Here is an 18,863-nt window from a genome sequence, read left to right on the forward strand (position 1 = left end):
CCACTGCCTGGCTGTAAGGCTGACCAGTGGGGCTGTTTTACTCTCAGATCTTCAGACAAGCTTTATTTATTAAAATACAAATGAAATGCCACTACTGTTAAAAACTTGCCTGAGGTTACAGAGTCAATGTAGAAGCCTGAATATTACTTCTAGTAACATCTGCCTGCAAAGTCCACCTCCCATTCTGTTATGCTTGGGTCGGTCTTCCTATGTACACTCTCATCATGAATTTTTTTTAGTTCCAAAGTTATGCTACCTAGAAGGCTCCCTGAAAGCCCCCATGCCTGGGATCATTTCTTTCTGCTGGGTGGCCACAGCCCAAGTTTTGCTACCCAGAAGAGATAATAACTTGTTTGGTGTGGGTTCTCCGTTGGGATTTGCCCGACAACCGCAAGTGGAAAGTGTTCTTACACGTCTGCGATGCCAAGATAGACTAATGACCACTGTTTACCTCCTCTTGCGCAGCCGCTTTGAAGAGAGAGGGATAAAGGGCTTAGATGCTGTTTCAGGGGCCATGCAGAGCAAGGCGGGGTGACTAACATCAAAGCATTGCACTGCGGTCTGTGTCCCCTTTGTGTAAGTCCCTCACCTGCACCAATGGGAGCAAGGCACAAGACTGCCTCACTCAAAACCCGTGAAGGCTCCTATCCCCATGTCCAGAGTCACCAGGTACTTCCCTGCTTGTTATCTCTATCCCAAGATGCCCCCAAAGTCTCAATTTATAACCATTGGTGTAACTGTTAATAACAAACTTTTTACATTTTAAGAACTATTTTAATATTTTATGTGTACGGGTGTTTTGCCTGCACATATGTCTGTGTAACATATACATGCAGTGTCTGAGAAGGCCAGAAGAGGCTGTGGGATCCTTTAGGTCTGGAGATAGCTGTTGCGTTGGTGCTGGGAACCAGTCTTTCAACTATTGAGCCAACTCTCCAACCCCAAATTTTTATTCTTTGACAGTTTCATACTGGAATTACAGACAATTTTGAGCCACTGTGTGAGTGCTAGAACTCAAATCTGGGTCCCCTGAAAGGGCATTTAGTGTTCTTAATGACTGAGCCATCTCTGCAGCCCCAATAGCAACCATCTTAAAAGTCAAAAGTGGTTAAAGCACTCCCCATGCTAGCATGAGGACTGGAATCTGAATCGTCAGAACCCACATAAATGCAAGGTATGGATTGTGGCCTGACTGTTATTCCAGCCTGGGAGGGTAGAGACCGGATCCCCATAGCAAGCTGGTTAGCAAGAGTAGCTGTACGATGGGCTCTGGGTTTGATTAAGAAACCCTGCCTCAATGAAAAATGGAAGACTGATCGAAGATGATTCCTGACACCAACCTCAGGCCTCCACATGCATGTGCACACATGCACACCCACAAACACACATGCAACCACATACTTGTAAAACATGCACACTTGCAAATACACATGCAGACACATACATGTAAAACACACACATAAATGCATGTGTAGCCTTCATCAGGCGATGAAAGGAGACAGAGACCCACATTGGAGCACCAGACAGAAATCTCAAGGTCCAAATCAGAAGCAGAAGGAGAGAGAGCACGAGCAAGGAACTCAAAATCGCGAGGGGTGCACCCACACACTGAGACAATGGGGATGTTCTATCAGGAACTCACCAAGGCCAGCTGGCCTGGGTCTGAAAAAGCCTGGGATAAAACCAGACTCTCTGAACATAGCGGACAATGAGGACTACTGAGAACTCAAGAACAATGGCAATGGGTTTTTGATCCTACTGCACGTACTGGCTTTGTGGGAGCCTAGGCAGTTTGGATGTTCACCTTACTAGACCTGGATGGAGGTGGGGGTTCCTTGGACTTCCCACAGGGCAGCGAACCCTGATTGCTCTTTGGGCTGACGAAGGAGGGGGACTTGATTGGGGGAGGGAAAGGGAAATGGGAGGCGGCGGCAGGGAAGAGACAGAAATCTTTAATAAATAAATAAATTTAAAAAATATATAATAATAATAATAATAATAATAATAATAATGCATGTATAGTCACATATATATATATATAACATGTACACACAAATGTACACCACACACACATGCATGTGCACACACAGGCACGCACACACACAAAGGAAAAAAAGAAAACAGTAATAAAATCCAAAGAGCCCTGGCTCAGAGTTTATAGGCTTGTAGCTTCATGCTCCATAGCTCCAGCCATTCCTGTGTTATTCCATGCCCTGTTTTTCATAACTCCAAGGCTTTTGTGACACTGTCCCTTCTCCCTGAAATGGTCTCTCCTGTTCACTTCTCTAGATAATGGTCACAAGGTCACCATTTGCTTACACCATTCCATCACCAGGACCAATCCCTCCCCAAGCCTTTCAAAGACCCCCCCCCCATATCTATGGGCACAACACAGGCTTCTGATACTGCTGCTCCATCAGATCCATGAGCTCCCTGCTCTTAATTCATCCTAAGCTGCCAGCCACTGGCCCTTACCTCAGCCTCAGACTGAAATGGTGATTCTGCCTCCAGGAATCTCAGAATGAGATTGAGCTGAGAGATGTCTCCTCCCATTTTATATTCCTCACTAGTTCTGGGATTAAGGGCGTGCACCACTACTGCCCCGTTTCTATGGCTGCTGGGATTAAAGGTGTATGTCACGGCTGCCTGGTCTGTAAGGTTGGCCAGTGTGGATGTTTTACTCTCTGATCTTCAGGCAAGCTTTATTAAAACACAAATGAAATGCCACTACACTGCGACAGTCGCTTCTAACCTCACACCGTATTTTGAGGATAGCTTCAAGTGGTCTGGATTCTGCCACGTGGTAGGCACTGTGTCCATTCGTAGCATGAGAGGGGGGTTGAACAATGCATAATGACAAGGCACCTAGGTCCTCAGCAAAAGACAGCGCAGTCAACATGGGGACAACCTCCTAAGCACTGTGTGAGTACACACCACAGCCTGAACTGTGCCAGGGACTGAGGGGACCTACCTCTCTGTTGCGACCCTTTGGGTCTGGAAATTACAGTGGAATGTGATGGCCCAGACAGGTGCTGTTGGAGCTGGAGGAGACCCGGCTCACTCAGATGAGAGAGAGGTATTGTTCAGGGGAGGCACTGTGGGAGACCTGGCAGACTGTCAACTTGGCAGAAAAAAAAATACGTACAGTGTCTTGGGGTTAAAGGGGGCTTCATTTGTTAGAGGATCCTGAATAATAGGTTGTAAGGAAGGGAGCAAGATGAACTTGGAGAAAAGCATGGAGGATACATCAAGAAGGACCTTGATTGCTGTGGTCGGGAAGGCAGACTTGCCTTTAGCTTAGGGTGTAAGCACCCATCCAGCGCAGAAGGCATGTAACACAGAGGCTAGTTTGCAGGGAAACCCCCACACCGCAAAGCTTCAAAACTCAGCAACGCAGAGCTATAAGAACTGCTTGCCCCAAGAGGACTTCCAGACTGGCCATGATCCCTCTGCATCATGTGATTTGTGGTCCTCAAATTCTAGGGGGAGGGCTGGAGGTAGAATATTACTGTACAGTTCCAGGTGGAACTTGGTCCCTTGCATGGGGTAAGAAAGACTTATTGTCAATTTAAGTGAACTGTTCAGTTTGGGAATTGGCAATACTGAATAATTCCATCTTGGCACAGCACAAGAATATCAGATTCTAGAACCATCGGGCAAATTGAGATTAGACTCTGTATCAGGAGATCTCATTGAATCAATGCTAAGCATTACAGTTATGGAGGAGGGTGGTCCCAGCCTTAGGAGAGAGTTGCGCGAGTATTTAGGAGTGATTCACCAAGGTCTATGACTTATTTTAGATCGATGTTATACATGTCTGGAAGCAAATGTGGGAAAATATGAATAACCGGTGAACCGAGAGAGACGGGGGATCTGTAAATAGGCACTGTTGCCATCCTTTTGACTTCTTTGTAGGTTTGATTGTCTTAAAAATAAGTGAGAAGGAGAAGAAAATCAAACTCCAAGCAGGTACTGTTGAGTGCTCAAACTTCAAGTTGTGGCTCTCTGTAGGTGAGAGCGGGTTCCTGGAGCCACTCATGCAGGACAGATATCTTGGAGTTCCCCAGGAAAGAGCTTGAAAATCTGTCTGAAATTGCAAAGCTGCCACCATTCCTTCCCTTCGACAAAATCAAAACACACACGCTGAAAGTGCTAGGGAACTCCTTTGTGCACTCCGCAATATTATGTCATTTGGCTGTGCCAGAAAAAGATTTACAACAACTGCCAGGTCAATGTTATATTTGAAAATGCCACTCACAGGACTCTCTCTCTCTCTCTCTCTCTCTCTCTCTCTCTCTCTCCCTCCCTCCTCTCTCTCTCTTTCTCCCCCCCCCCCATGTATGTGTGTGTGCCTTTCTTTGGAGCCTAGCTTTAAACTACCAATAGAATTCTCATCTCAGGCCCCCAGGATGCATGGCACCTTTAATAATTCACAGCGCAATTCTATCATCTGTCCCCTCTGCATTCCTCGCTCCAGAGCTTTATAAAATGTGTTTTCAGATGATTGCATCTGGGCTGAAGAAATACAGCGAGGGTGTCTCTTGAGAGAAGGGCGAGAAAATTATTTATAACTACAGAATATAATAAATAACACAAGAATAGCTGTAATTAGTGAAGGCGAGTCACACGATTGAGCAAATAATGTGCTACATGCTTCAATATTAGCAGGCGACATGTGCCCTTCGGGGAAGTGATTATTCAGCAGCAAGACAGACAGGTCGGAAATCTTCCAGTCTAGTCACTCTTTCTGCTTATTCTGTGCCTGTGTTTGGCAACACACCCAAAGAAATACAAGACTCCATCATCTAACGAGAATTTATCACACATAATTCACTCCTAAAAGAACCATTGGTTGAAAACCATTGTACATTTCAGAGGGTGAGAAAGAACAAAGTTCTGCAACCCTTTTTGTTCTGAAGCATTAGGTTTTCTTTGAATAAAGGGTATATGTATGTGTCAGTGAGCAGATATGTGCCAGTGTGAGTGCAAGTGCCCGCATGGTCCAGAAGAGGGCAGTATATCCCCTGGAACAGGAGTTACAGAGACTGTTCACCATCTGACACTGGGAACTGAGCTCAGGTCCTCTGGAAGAACACTCCAGACTCTTACCTGCTGAGCCAGTGGTTCTCACCCTTCCTAATGCTGCAACCGTTTAATAATCCTCATGTTGTGGTGACCTCAACCATAAGATTACTTTGTTGCTACTTCATAACTGTAATTTTGCTATTGTTATGAATTGTAATGTAAATAGCTGAGGTGCTAGATAGTTGATATGCGACCCCTGTGTGGGTCACAACCCACAGATGAGAGCTACTGTAGCTTAGTTGTCTCTGAACCTCATTGCAAACCATTTAATCTTGAGCCAGACAAAGAAACTTTCCAGGGAGAACCAGCAAATGTTTGTACCTATAAAACTGAAAAGCCAAATTTCAAGTGATTATCTGTTTCATCACCTAATGTCTCACATTTTCTGTTTAACTCACTTCCTTCTTTTGAAATTGATAACTTGAACACCGATTTTACAACTTATTGGAGACTTGCCCTAGGTAGAAGTACACGAAGTGAGGACTCCCACTTCCACTCCCTTCAAAAACATCTTTCTGGTAGAGAAACTAACCCGCAGAATGGAAAGGAATAGGACCCTTGGGGGAATCTTGGCTCCTAGTGGAGAAATGACAGCTGTTGTCTTTACTTCAACAGGAAAGTTCACAGTGCTCGCATCCTACCAGACACAGAGCGGGCATAGCCAAAGTCTGCAGGGATAGCATTTGCCGCCAGATGGACATGCAGAGTGCACACCCTGAGGATGCATGGTGGTGGTTGGAATTTGACACATTTGGGAGGAGGGAATCTCAGCGAAGGCATTACTCATATCAGATTGGCCTGTAGGTACGTCTGTGAGTCACTTTCTTGCTAATCGAGGCAGAGGGTTAACTGGGAATGGCATGAGTCTTGAAATCTCCAAGTTCACCCCCAGTGATACCTCCTCCAACAGGGATACACCACCTAATCCTTTCCAAATAGTTCCGCCAACTGGGGACCAGAAATTCAAACATGTGAGCCTAGAGCGGCCATTCTCATTCAAACCACAGCTGGCTTCCTGCTCTTTGCACCATGTCTAGACTTGTATGTGTGCTGCCTCACCTTCCTGTTATTGTGGGCCCTCTCTCCTCTCTCTCTCTCTCTTTCTCTCTCTCTCTCTCTCTCTCTCTCTCTCTCTCTCTCTCTCTCTCTCTCACTGTTAGTTAAAACAAACCTTTCCCCTACTAGGTTGCTTTTTGTCATTGTCGTGGTTTGAATGAGAAATGGTTCCCATGGGCTCAGACATTTGAACCCTTTGTTGGTGACGCCGTTTGGAGATGTGGCTTTGCTGGAAGAAGTATGTCACTGGGAACCATGTTTCACAGCCAATATCCTCCTACCACATCCAGGTCGCTCTCTTTGCTTGGTTGCTTATGGTTCAAGACGTGAACTCTCAGCTTCTTGTTCCTACTGTCATGCTGACCATCTGTTGTCTCAGCTTCTGGACATGATGCTCCCTTACCCTCTGGAACTATACGCCAAGATGAACTCGTTCTTTTTTTTTTTTTTTTTTTTTTTTGGTTTTTCGAGACGGTTTCTCTGTGGTTTTGGAGCCTGTCCTGGAACTAGCTCTTGTAGACCAGGCTGGTCTCGAACTCACAGAGATCCGCCTGCCTCTGCCTCCCGAGTGCTGGGATTAAAGGCGTGCGCCACCGCCGCCCGGCGAACTCGTTCTTTTATAAGTTTCCATGGTCATGGTGTTTCATCACATCAAAGCAACAGAAAAATGCCTAATAGAGAATCCAAGAGTGTTTTGCACATAGACATCAATTTGAATTAAATAAGCTGTTGCAAAGCACTCAGTGTAGTGTCTGATATACAGCAAATGATCGATGTATATTAGCTACCAAGCAATAGTGATAGGTAGTCTCAAAATGCTATACCTCTGATAGTTATCAATATACTGCCTCCCCTGCCCCGTATCCATAATCGCCCATCTTTGCCTGCTCTGTAAAAGTGGATGTGGATTCTTTAGGGCTTTCCTTTGCTTAGCTGGCAGTGACCTTTGTCAACAGAAGGAGGTGAAGAGACATGGCAGGAGAGGCTTCCCCTCCTGGCTCTGATACGCTCTCTCCTGTAGCTCTGGAGCACCGATGTGGTATTTGCAGAGCTTAGCTGCTACAGTCCAAGCAGCTTCTCCAGTACCAGCCCTTGATGTAGACCTAACAACAGCCAGTAGACAACGGCTGCTGCCTACCCTTGCTCACATGAGGTTTTGCGACCACGTGCCTCCACTGAGACACTTTTGTGCACTTCTTTTCCCAGCACCTGGAAAAGAGTTTCCTAATGGGTTTCAGAGAGCAGGTTTCTAGAAAATTCCATTGCTATGCCACCATGGTGATTTTTCTGCCATTCTACGAGCCAGAGTTCTACCTTCACCCCAAGGTCTGAGCGCTGAGATGAGGGAGACCCTCTTTGTGCATTCTGTCAGCCTGGACAGCTAGTGAGCAATGCACACATCCACTCTCCTTACGTTCTTCAGTGTTCTCCTTTATTCCTGTAACCTCATGCTATAGCAATGATTTTTCATATTAAACATCACCCTGGGGCCAGCAAGATGGGTAAGGGCACTTGCTCCTAAGCTTGACAACATGAATTCAATCTGTGGAGCATGTATGGTGGGACGAGAGAATCATCTCCTGTAAGTTGCCCTCTGATCTGTATGCATCTCACCACACACACATACATACACATGCATGCACATGTACACACACTTATATGCACATGCACATGCAAAATAATTATAAACACCCCCGCTCAAATTACCGTTTTATTTCTTTCCCTTAATTGGATACAGACTGATACAGGTGTCTGGAGATCAAAGAATCTAAGAACCTTGGCCTTAGAACACTAGTTTCCGTAATAGCAGCTATCTGTGCCAAATAAGTTTAGGGTACTTTGTGTTATAATGAACTAGGATTTTGTAGTACAGGCATATAAAAGATAAAAGGATACTAAGACTTTTCAAGAGAGGATAGGTGTATGTAACATTTTCTTATGTCTTGTGTGACCACGGCGTGGTGGTAAGTGGGGTGTGTGTGTGTGTGTGTGTGTGTGTGTGTGTGCGCGCGCGCGCACCTGCACTCATGCGCTTAGACATACAGCTGTATTTTAATGCAACATTTTCTGGAACTGATATTCCTAAAGCTCACACTATAAACAGTGCTGAGTTAGCAGCTGGAGTCATTAATTTTGGATACTTTTGTTCTTCTGTTTCCTAAAAGTAGTTCATCTTCCTTCAAATCTGTTTCTTTGTCCCTTTGTCTGCTACCTTATATCCACTCTGATTGGCTCTCCAAGTCAAGTTCTCTATTCTTGCTTCTGCTATGACCCATGAGCAATTACTATTTTTCCTCTTCCTTCTTCTCTCCTCCCTAGTCCCGTGGTCGCATTTCCAGATGTTCAACACAAGCAATCAGTCTTCAGCTACTAACAGGGAAGTGGGGAACATTTTGGGTGGTTGACCATTTTTGTAGGTGAAGTCCTAGGTGAAAGTGATCATTGCAGCCAGTGTTTAGGTGCACGGGAGAGGACGATGGCATGGGTGCTACCACAGGAAGTGGAATAGCATGTACCATTAGGCTTCACAAGCAGACTGACATCCCTGCCCTGCCCCGCCCACTCCCTCACCCCCGCCTTCCCACCCCCACCTTGGAGTAATATGGACTCTTTTAAGTTAGTCCTTGCAGAACATCAACTCAGAACAAGATATTTTTTGCAAGTGTTAGGTAATAAATCTAGGTATGAAAGAGTGGCTAATTCACACCACAGTGAGATCACCTTACTAAATGCCACCATTCCAAGTGGTTTCATCTTCAAAACTATAGGAAATAAGTGGTTACTGATGTTGAAAATTTGACTCATAGGACATTCAAGACCAAGAAAAGCCATCTAAAGTTCTGCCCACTCTTTAGATGAGGTAGAAAGTGGACCTCATTCACTTTTCACCTCCAACACCAACTTTGATCTTCATTTAATTCCATTTATCTGTGCATCTCTGTGTGCATAGGGTTTGCATTAGATGCTACGGGTGCGACAGGTGTGAGCCGGTCAGAATGACTCCCAGAGACTCGGGTGGAGGAAGGGGGTAGAAATGAGATACAGACTTGGTCTTCTATGTAACGTCATTCTGTATTTTCAGGTGATGGAGGAGAGGGCAGGAGAGCTGAGAAGAGGGCATGGGAGAGAGGAAATGATATGAAGAGGGAGTTGGATGAGTGAGAAACTGGCTCCCCGGGAGTCAGGCTAGCCACCCATCAGCACTGTAAATCCCACGGAGTTACAGATCCTGAGCCAGAACCCAGTCATGCTCAACTTCCTGTAATATGCCCAGGTTGGATGATGGTACAACAGGAAGAGGTTGTCATGCCTTTACCCCACTATTCTGCCAACCATTCTCCACGTCATGAGTAGGTAACTGCCAATCAAGGACCACGCCGCCAATCACACCAAAGGATGTTGAAGAAAACTGTTGTGATGGGTGCCCTTCATGTTGAAGCCATTTGCTGGGCAGAAAATTTCATTTCCTCGTGGCAGGAATGCATAGCAGGAGCTGGTGTAAGCTGTACCTGGGGAGGTTCCTCCAGACACACACCTTGAGGTTCCCTCTCTTCGTGTGCCCATCACATGTGGATTTTCAAAAACTCACAAGGGGTCTTTCTAAGTTTCTGTATCTAGGGACCATTGTCTTACAGGATCCCAGGTGGTGGGCATTATCTTAGAGCCTCAGAAAAATGCTCGCTTCCCAGAGAGAGCAGCAAGCAGGTGCTATACCCAATAATTTAGAGACATCAAGTTGCTTACCCGCGCCCAGATTTTATTCAGCAGGATCACCAAGATGAAAGAGCATTTCAGGGAATACCCTTGTGCCCCCAGCTGTACCATCATTAATAGTTTACTGTACTGCTACATCGTATCTTTAGCCAACTATCATCCCTCCATCCATTAATCATGCTGTTCTTATGCATTTACAATAAATTCCAGACATCACTGCCTCTCCTTTTAAATATTTCAATGTATGGATCATTAATTCGGGCTTAATATTTCTATTCTATTGCAGTAATCCTTGTATTAAAAATTCACAATTTGTGTGCTTATTATATGTGTGTATTCATGGTGCAGGTGGAGGTCAGAGGACAGACTTGAATGGCATTCCTCTGGTGACATTCAATTGTTTGGTTTTTTTTTTTTTGTCTTCTTTTTGAGACAGAGTCTCTCATTGCCACATGAAACTTACATCTGTCTGTCTCTGCCTCCCCAGAGCACACCACAGTTCCCAGATTTTTTTTAAATTAACATGGGCTCTGATATCTTTACACTTGCAAGGCAAGTACTTTACAGGCTGTGTGCTCACCCTAGCCCCCGGGTGCAGGCATTCTAGTTGTGTATTGTCTAATGCTAGATAGAATCATGTGAGCCAAACTGCTCTCAAGATATAAAATGTTGCCCCAACCCTTGAAAGTTCCCTTGTGCCACTTCCCAACCAATCCCTTCTCCTGCTCTCCTAATCTCCTACTTCCCAGGGCTAAGCACTGTTCTGATTTCCTCAGGATGACATTTGGACTGTTCTGGAAGAGCATATTAGCAGAACCCCACAGTGAAGTATAGCATACTGTCTTTCACTTAAAACTCCTTTCACCCAGCAGTCTGTAAGGTTTATGCTTTTTCTTGCAAGTAGTGGGTTTGTGGAGGGGCAGGGTTGCTCTATTCTGTCATTAGGTTATAGTCGATTGTGCAGGTAGATACACGGGCTTGTTTTCCCACTTCTTTATGTAATTTTGAACCAGTTATGGGTATCAGACTGTATTCATGAAAGGTATTTATACTACCGATATGTATCTTGTGCAAAACAAACACCACACACAGCACAGGAACACACACACAGCACACATGAATTATCTTCCTTTTGGATTTGGAGCTTTAGAATACTGATGGAGAGTGTTGTACGGAACACAAACTCTAGAGACAGTTGAAAGAGCAGAAGAGATAGATACCTTCAAATTTCCAAACATGCATTTATAATTATTAGTGTGTGCACATGTGCATGGGCACTCATGCTTGCCACAGTGTACTTGTGGAGGTCAGAGGACAACTTGCATGAGTTGGTTCTTTCCTTCTAATAGAGGGAGTTGGATAAGTGTAATACATGGGCTCAGGGAATTGAACTCAGGTTGTCAATCTTGACAGCAGATGCATTTAGCTACTGAGCCACCTCCCTTGCCCCAGAATACTCTCAATACTTAAAACTTGAGTTTGTTTATTTTAAAGGTTATTTCCCTACCTTGTGTGTCCTAGTTCAATGATCCCATAATTGGTCTAACTGCATTTTATTACAATTGATGTTTTGTTTTTGTTTGTTTGTTTGTTTGTTTTGTATTTCTTCTCCAATTAACTGGGAGCTCCTTCATAGCAGACCTTCTCATGTTGGTACCCTCAGCATAGAACCTTCCACGTGGAAGGTATTTAGTAAATGTTTCAGTGAACAAATGGAGCTGGCAAAATGGTTCAGCAAAGTAAAGGTGCTTGCCACCGAAACTGAGGACCCGAGTTTGATACCTGGAACCCACATAGGGGAAGAAAACTGATTCTTGTAAATTGTCTTCTGACCCCAACGTAAGCATAACAAGAAGTGTTCTCCCATTAAAATAAAGGTAAATTTTTAAAAAGTGAATAGATTGAAAACCCTATAGGAATGATTTACTTATCCAAGCTCAATCTCTGTTCTCTGTACAACTGAGGCAGCATTCTGTGTCTGTAGACAACTGCAAAACCTTGTCTTAGTTCTATATCCTTTGATTTCTAATCACACTCTCTGGAACTGATGCCTGGGGCAGGAATGTGCATTTGGCTCCCGCAACAGAGAGGTGGGGCTGTGGACCAGAAACAGTTGACAGCGCATCAATCAAAGTTCACACTTGGGATGCCCCAGCCCTGAATCCCAGAAGGTGCTGAGATCTTGGAGTCCCACCTCCTGATTCTTCAAAAAGACTGAAGGATGGGGGATGCCTCTGGACCCTCCAGGGTTGCAGGAACCAATCTGTCACCTGCCAATAAGGTAGCTCTCAAGAGCAAGCAGAAGGAAATAAGGAAGGATCTGGAGGGGAGCAAAGAGGTGGAGCTTCAAGCAGTAAAATGGTTTCACTAACGCTGACATCAGAACCCAGTCCTCTTCCCCGGTCCAGCTCTGGTGCCACCAGCTTTTTGTATTTTTAGCATCACTGATGTTATAAAAGATGGCATCTATTTCCCCTTTCCTGACGGCAACTTAATTATGAAAGCGGTCGTCTCGGCTCGCTGCAGCTGTTGCTTCCAGGTACCTGAAATGCTGGTGCCCCAGCTGTCTTGATTGAGAGGCCCAGTTTGCAAGAAAACAAGGCAAAATACTTTGCTGCCTTGATTCTAGTGGGAATTTAATTTAATTAGCATCTGATTTACACAATGCACTTCTGACAGCTGTGTTTGTAGAGTCTCCGTGGAAGCGAGAAATTACCATCCATTGAAATCATCATCTAGGCTTATTTATCATCCTGCCGCATCTTCCCAGCCTTGAGCGCTGGGGACTTCTGTGTATTTCTGGCACGCTTCACAGAGGTTACGGTAAATAATACTCAAGCGAGTGCACCGGGCTTTGTGCGCTGCTTGGTGCAGGCTTGTTATGCAGCCTTAATAGGTTGGGGCTGGAAGCAAGGATTCGGAGGTTTCATCAAAGGACAGGTGCCTTTTAATGTTGGGTTTTAAGGAAGATGAAAGATCACAAACAAGAGAATGCTTAACACCTGGGCAGGAGTAGCTGGCTGCTCTGAGGAGTATGGCTTGGGATGGATGTGGGAGACAGAGTAGATTCTCGTCTTTGCATGACGGAGTGGTGGCACTATTAGAAAGAGAAACATCCACCAGATACGCTGGTAAACACAGAAATAAAATGTTTCCTAGTTCAACATGTCACTTGTATACCTGGAAAATACCCATTTCCTGGTAATCCTCCAGCTGTATACAATGAGAACATTAAAACTAAAGGGTGGTTTATAAACTGTATCTTAGGGCTTCTCAAAGCAGACTTGCTACTTCTTGGGATATTCCATGCACAGCTCATCTCATCATAGATCTTTCTGGAAAGAATTATATAGTTTATCTGCATTTTGCAGCTCGCCAGTATACATTAATGTGTGAAGGATAAGCATTTTTCATTTTGTTTAACCAAACTCGTCCAAAAGATTAAATTTGGAGAGTCCCTTTTTATAGAAAATGTATTAATGCCCAGAAGAAGATACAGAATATAAAATAATAAACACTAGCTAAGATAACTGATATCAGAGGAATTAAATGACTTTCCCAAAATCATATTCATTCTTAGTAGCAGGGTGAGGACTGGAATTAATGTTAGAGACTCCTGAGCCATTGCTTGTCTATCTCCTGGTCTCTGGTGTCTACAAAGGCGGCCTATGGGCCTTTAGCCAGAGGGCTAAACTCCATTTGTTCTGTCTTTCCCTGTTGCCTCCCTCCCACAGTACACAAGAAATTCCTTCAAGTCCCCGCACTTAGTAAGGAACTTAACCTCCCCTTCTCCCAGCCCTTCCTACCTGTCTTCTAAAAGATCAAAAGCAGTTGTTGATAATAGGGGACAAGTTGACAGGAAACCTTTCCCTATCACCCCGACCTAAGTTCCTAATCCACCTACTTCCTCTCAAAGTCTATCTTCTGATAGATAGCGCTCTGCAAAAATTCTCACTCTGTGCTGCCTTCCTCCTTCTTGTCGAATCTGATCCCTGCAGCCAAGAATTCATCTTGCTGAGTTTCTCTGACTCCAGGTATTGAGGTCATATCCTCAGCCTAATGGAAGTGGCTCTCCACAGACGCAACTTTCCTCAGTCACCTGTCCTAGAGCCATGTAAAGTTGTGAATAAACAGGAAGAGCTGTTCTGTTCTGTTGCTGTGATCAAATATCCTGACAAAAAGCAACACAGGGGATAAAGGGGCTCATTTCAATGTATGATGTTGGTTACATCTATCATTATAGGGAAGCCAAGGGAGGAACTTCAAATAACTAAGCATATCACAGCCACAGTCAAGAGGTCAAGAACAGAAAGAAATGTGTGCACATGTACACACACCACATGCACACACACACACACACACACTACCTTGCTTGCATTGTTTGATTTTTTTTTCATTGTTATACAGTTCAGGACCTCCTGCCTAAGGAGTGGTGCTGCCCACAGTGAGCTGGGTCTTCCCGTATCAATTAATTGAATTAAGATAACCCAAGCAATCTCTCACTGAAACTCTTCTGGTGATTCTAGTTTGTTTCCATTTAAAAATTAAGGGTAACATTATAGGAGGTGTTGAATTAAACCTGTTCTGTTTCTCATAAAAGTCATGTTGTGGCTGGAAAGTAGAGATGTGGAAAGAGAGACATGAAGATGAACACATGAAAGAAACAAGTTGATACAAGACTAGAAATCCACTGGGTGGTGGTGGCGCATGCCTTTAATCCCTGCACTCAGGAGGCAGAGGCAGGTGGGTCTCTGTGAGTTCCAAGGCCAGCCTGGTCTACAAGAGCTAGTTACAGGACTGACTCCATAGCTTCAGAGAAACTCTGTCTCAATAAACAAAACAAAAAACAAACCTCTAAAACAAAAAACTAGAAACCCTTCTCTACCTAAGCTGCATGTAACAAGCAGACATGTTGAAGAATAGCCCATGGCATACAAACTCAAGAGAAGCACGCAGTGAATAAAGACCTAGACAGTCATGAGATTGCTGGTGTAGGGCTTTTGAACTCATGTATTTCCTTGGTATCATCAGCTCAATCTGATTCTTAGAGTATCTTTCCCTTTCTTAATAAATTGTCTCTATACCTATTACTAACCATATGTCCCTGGTGCAATCTTTCTCTGAGGTCACAAGAACCTGGAGACTTCAGCTAGGGCCTCCTGGAGTCTGACATACTCAAAAACTCCTATAAGAATGATGCAGAAAAGAACATAGAAGAAAATTTTAATATACAATCTTCCTGGTCAGTGTTCTGCTTTAGGTATTGTGAAGAATAGCGCATGGCATACAAACATGGACACCAACAGGGACAAGGTAACACTGGTATCACTGATGCTGCCCTTGGGAGCCATCTTGCTTTGTCCCTGAAACTAAATTTGCCCCAAGACAATCAAGGCCATCATATTTACCTTAAGATACATTTTCTGCCCCAAATCCATTCAATCCTACATAGAATTTTGTCTGTGCCTATTATACTTACATAGTTGGTCAGGCTGAGGGCAACCCTGAAGAAAGCGTGAAGTAAATATACCAGAGAAACGAGACCCACTTCCATCTAAGTCCTTCATTTGAAACACTTCATATTTCTTTTCCCAGAAAAAGTATTGCCTACCCAAAGTAACTAAGATCATCAGAACCAGGCCATTCCCTTGGAATTGTGCTGTGCAGTGCACAGCATTGCAGCCAACATCGCTATGCTCCAGAAGGCCCGCTCTTCTTAGCCCTTCACAGGACAAGCCATACAAGCCAAGAAACTGGAATTAAAATCTAAGTCTCTTGACTATTCACCAGGCATTTCCCTTACACTCCAAGACATTCTCCCTCCCGCATTCCAAGCATTCACTTGTAGTCTCTAGTGAGGACCCCTGGTCCTGGCTTTTCTCTGTTCATTGTCCTGGAGCAGGCTGGCCAAGGAATTTGAAATTTTTACTGAGTTATACACACTTGCAGTTGATCTCTGAGTAGAGCAAACACAGAACCAGGCGTTTCTTCGTCCATATTAGAGTCTTTGACATCATTTGGTGAGCCTGAGGGAGCCAAGACAAGGGGTTCTGTGTAGCATTAGGAGAGCGTGGGCGTATTTAAATCTAAGACGGATGAAACAGCACGGAGCTGCTCTGCAGAGCACCTCGTGGGAACATGGGCCAGCTGGCTGGTGTAGTAGCTCACTAAATATGGTGGTGGAAACTTCCTAATGCTAGCCGAATGTCAGCGGTATTCATCAGCATTCTCCTGGGAAACAGACCCAAAGGGGTTTATTTGGAGGTACTGGCTCATGGTCTCATGGGCCTGGTAGGTCTAAAATCTAGACAGCAGAGCGGGTTGGGAATTCAGGTAAACTTTCATCCTATAGTTTTTGTTGTTTTTTCTCCATACATGTATGTAATATATTTTGATCATCTTCAACCACTTTATCGTTTCTTATTCCTCTCCCACACCTCCCTCTGGACCCTTTCTTCCAACCCCCCCCATTTCCATTATGACCTACTAAGTTTAATTGGGGTCCGCCACTGAAGGAAAGCAGCCATTGATTTCTAAGCCCCTTGGACAGTGGTGGAGTCTTCTCTGTCCCTCCCCGTCCCACACTGGAATGTAACAGGCTCAGTCTTGAGCAGGTCTTGTGCTGGTGACCATGATTGCTGTTCACTTGTGAGTGTAACACCCATGCCCTGTCTTGCAGACAGCATTTCCCAGCGCTCCTCCTCATACTTCAGCTTTTACATCTTCTACACCAACTTCCATGATGTCCTTCCTCTGAACACTGTAAATAAGGGAGGCTGTGGCTGTCTGTCCTGTTTAGGACCGAGCCCTCAACAGTAACTTCTTCTCAGCTGTGTGACTAGTTATTAGTCTCTTCATTAACTGAGGCCTTCTGCAAGGTGAAGCTCCTCTGACCAAGGCTCAGAATAGCGTTAATCTGTAAGTATCAACATAAATATTTAGAGGACAGTTTGACAACATGTTCACTTACATGTTATAATTTTGAGAGAGGCTTATTCCCTCCCCAGAAACCTTAGTTTTATTTCTCAAAGGCCTCAAATGACTAACCGAGGTCCACTCAGATTATTGAACATAGCTGCTTTTACTTATTAACCATTATCTATAGAATGTCTCTAAACCATAGATCAGCACCCCAAAGATCTGGGTCCTGAAGCTTTGTCAAGATGATATATGGAATTAGGGCATGGTGGCCCAGTCCTTGGGAAGCAGAGGCAGGAAGATCTTGAGTTGAAGGCAAGCCTAGGCTATTTAGTGTGGTCATCTCAAGAAGAAAGATGCCTCAATGAAACACCCATCACATCAGCCAATGAGGAAAGTAGATATTTCAGTCAGTTGCCCCAAGTTTGCAGTAGTAGCTCCATATACAATTTCAGGGATCAATTTATTTACAATTTGAAAATGAAGGTTTAACCAATATTGATATATTCTTAGAAGCCATCTTGCTTGTGGGAAGATGTCATCTTGCCCAGATGCTAAAACAATGTTTCCCTCACTATAACCAAACTATCATGAATATTTATTGTAAAGACATAGTTTCTATGGAAATTCACTCAAATCTAAATAAAATTTTGTCTATATTAAACCTTGATTTCTACAGTAGGTTAGCCTATGGGCAGGCTTGAAGTAAATAGGTAAAAAGAAATAATACATCTTTTCAAGTAATTTATTCTAATAAAAATACTGCCCACCTGAATAATCATGATCCTTTGCCCCTGATGTTCTCAAGATTTTTTTTCCTTAGAGAGTTCCATGGCTGCTTGAGAAGCTGTCTACTGTGTTTGCTAGCTTGTAACAAAGCTCTATAAGATACTTGAGGAATAAAAATGGTTAAAGTTTGCCTGGCTTCACTCTGCTGCTGGTAGATGAAGTAATTATATATTAACGTTGGAAGTGGTGCAATTTGGCAGGGGATAGAAAATTTTATGGGGATAATTGAAGGACATCGTCACCAAGCAGTCTGCAGAGATGGCAAGGCTCAGCATTCCTTGGAGGGACGGCTGATTCGGAGAAAGGCGCTTGAGTGATTTATGCTGATGATAAAGGATGGATGCCTGTGTGCATCTGTCAAAGAGCTTCTCTGGTCACCTTACACTTTCTGAATCATTACTCTGAAGGTTAAGGTTCAGATGTCTCAATCTTTAGCAAATTAACCTTCATTTGCCTACGTTACACACAATAAAATACGTTGATAAATAATCTAAACTACCAACAATCAAAAAGTCATTTAAATTTAGATTCATTCAGAAGACTTCGTGACATGATTCCCTTAACTGTGGATCTGTTTGGATTGACAAGAATTTGGGGTTCACATGTTGCTGAAAGAGGAAGCTAACAAGGTCATCTTTGGACATATAGAGAGTTCAAGACCAGCCTGAGGTACAGAAATTCAGTCTACACACACACACACACACACACACACACACACACACACACACACCATTTAAAGATGTATATAAGTCAGGATAGACTTAATAACAGTAACCAAGGTGAGAGTGTGATAATGACCTAGGAGGTGACCAGCTATAAAGAGGGAGAGGCCCGTGAGAGGGCTCAGTGGCTCAGGGTACAAGCCTTATTGTACTTACTGTACAAGCCTAGTGACCTGAGTCCAAGCCCCTGAACCCGTAGAAAGGTGGACAGAGAGAACCAACACCACGAAGTTGTCCTTTGACCTTCACATGTGCAAGAAAATCGCACCCACAAACATCCTCCCAACACACCAGTGTTAGTAAAATTGTTTGAATTTACGAAAGAGGGGAGTCTAGACCCGTGGCAAAGATGCTGTGTCTTGGTTGTTGGTGAGAAGTATCAGTTCTGCCTATGGAGTCTGGTAATGAGAGAACCTCTTCCTACTGAGCCACTTGACAGTAAGACTGCCTTTGGGGGAAATGGCTGCTGATGTCTGAGAGTTTTGTCACTGCAGAGGTGTTGTTTCCAGGAGCCTAAACTCTCTCTTTTGAAGTGATTATGACTAGTCTTACAGAGAACTGTTTGTTTTGGTTTGGTTT

The sequence above is a fragment of the Microtus oregoni genome, unplaced genomic scaffold (assembly GCF_018167655.1).
Source record: "Microtus oregoni isolate MIOR12 unplaced genomic scaffold, Mior012 000047F_ref0000412, whole genome shotgun sequence".
Taxonomy (NCBI): domain Eukaryota; kingdom Metazoa; phylum Chordata; class Mammalia; order Rodentia; family Cricetidae; genus Microtus; species Microtus oregoni.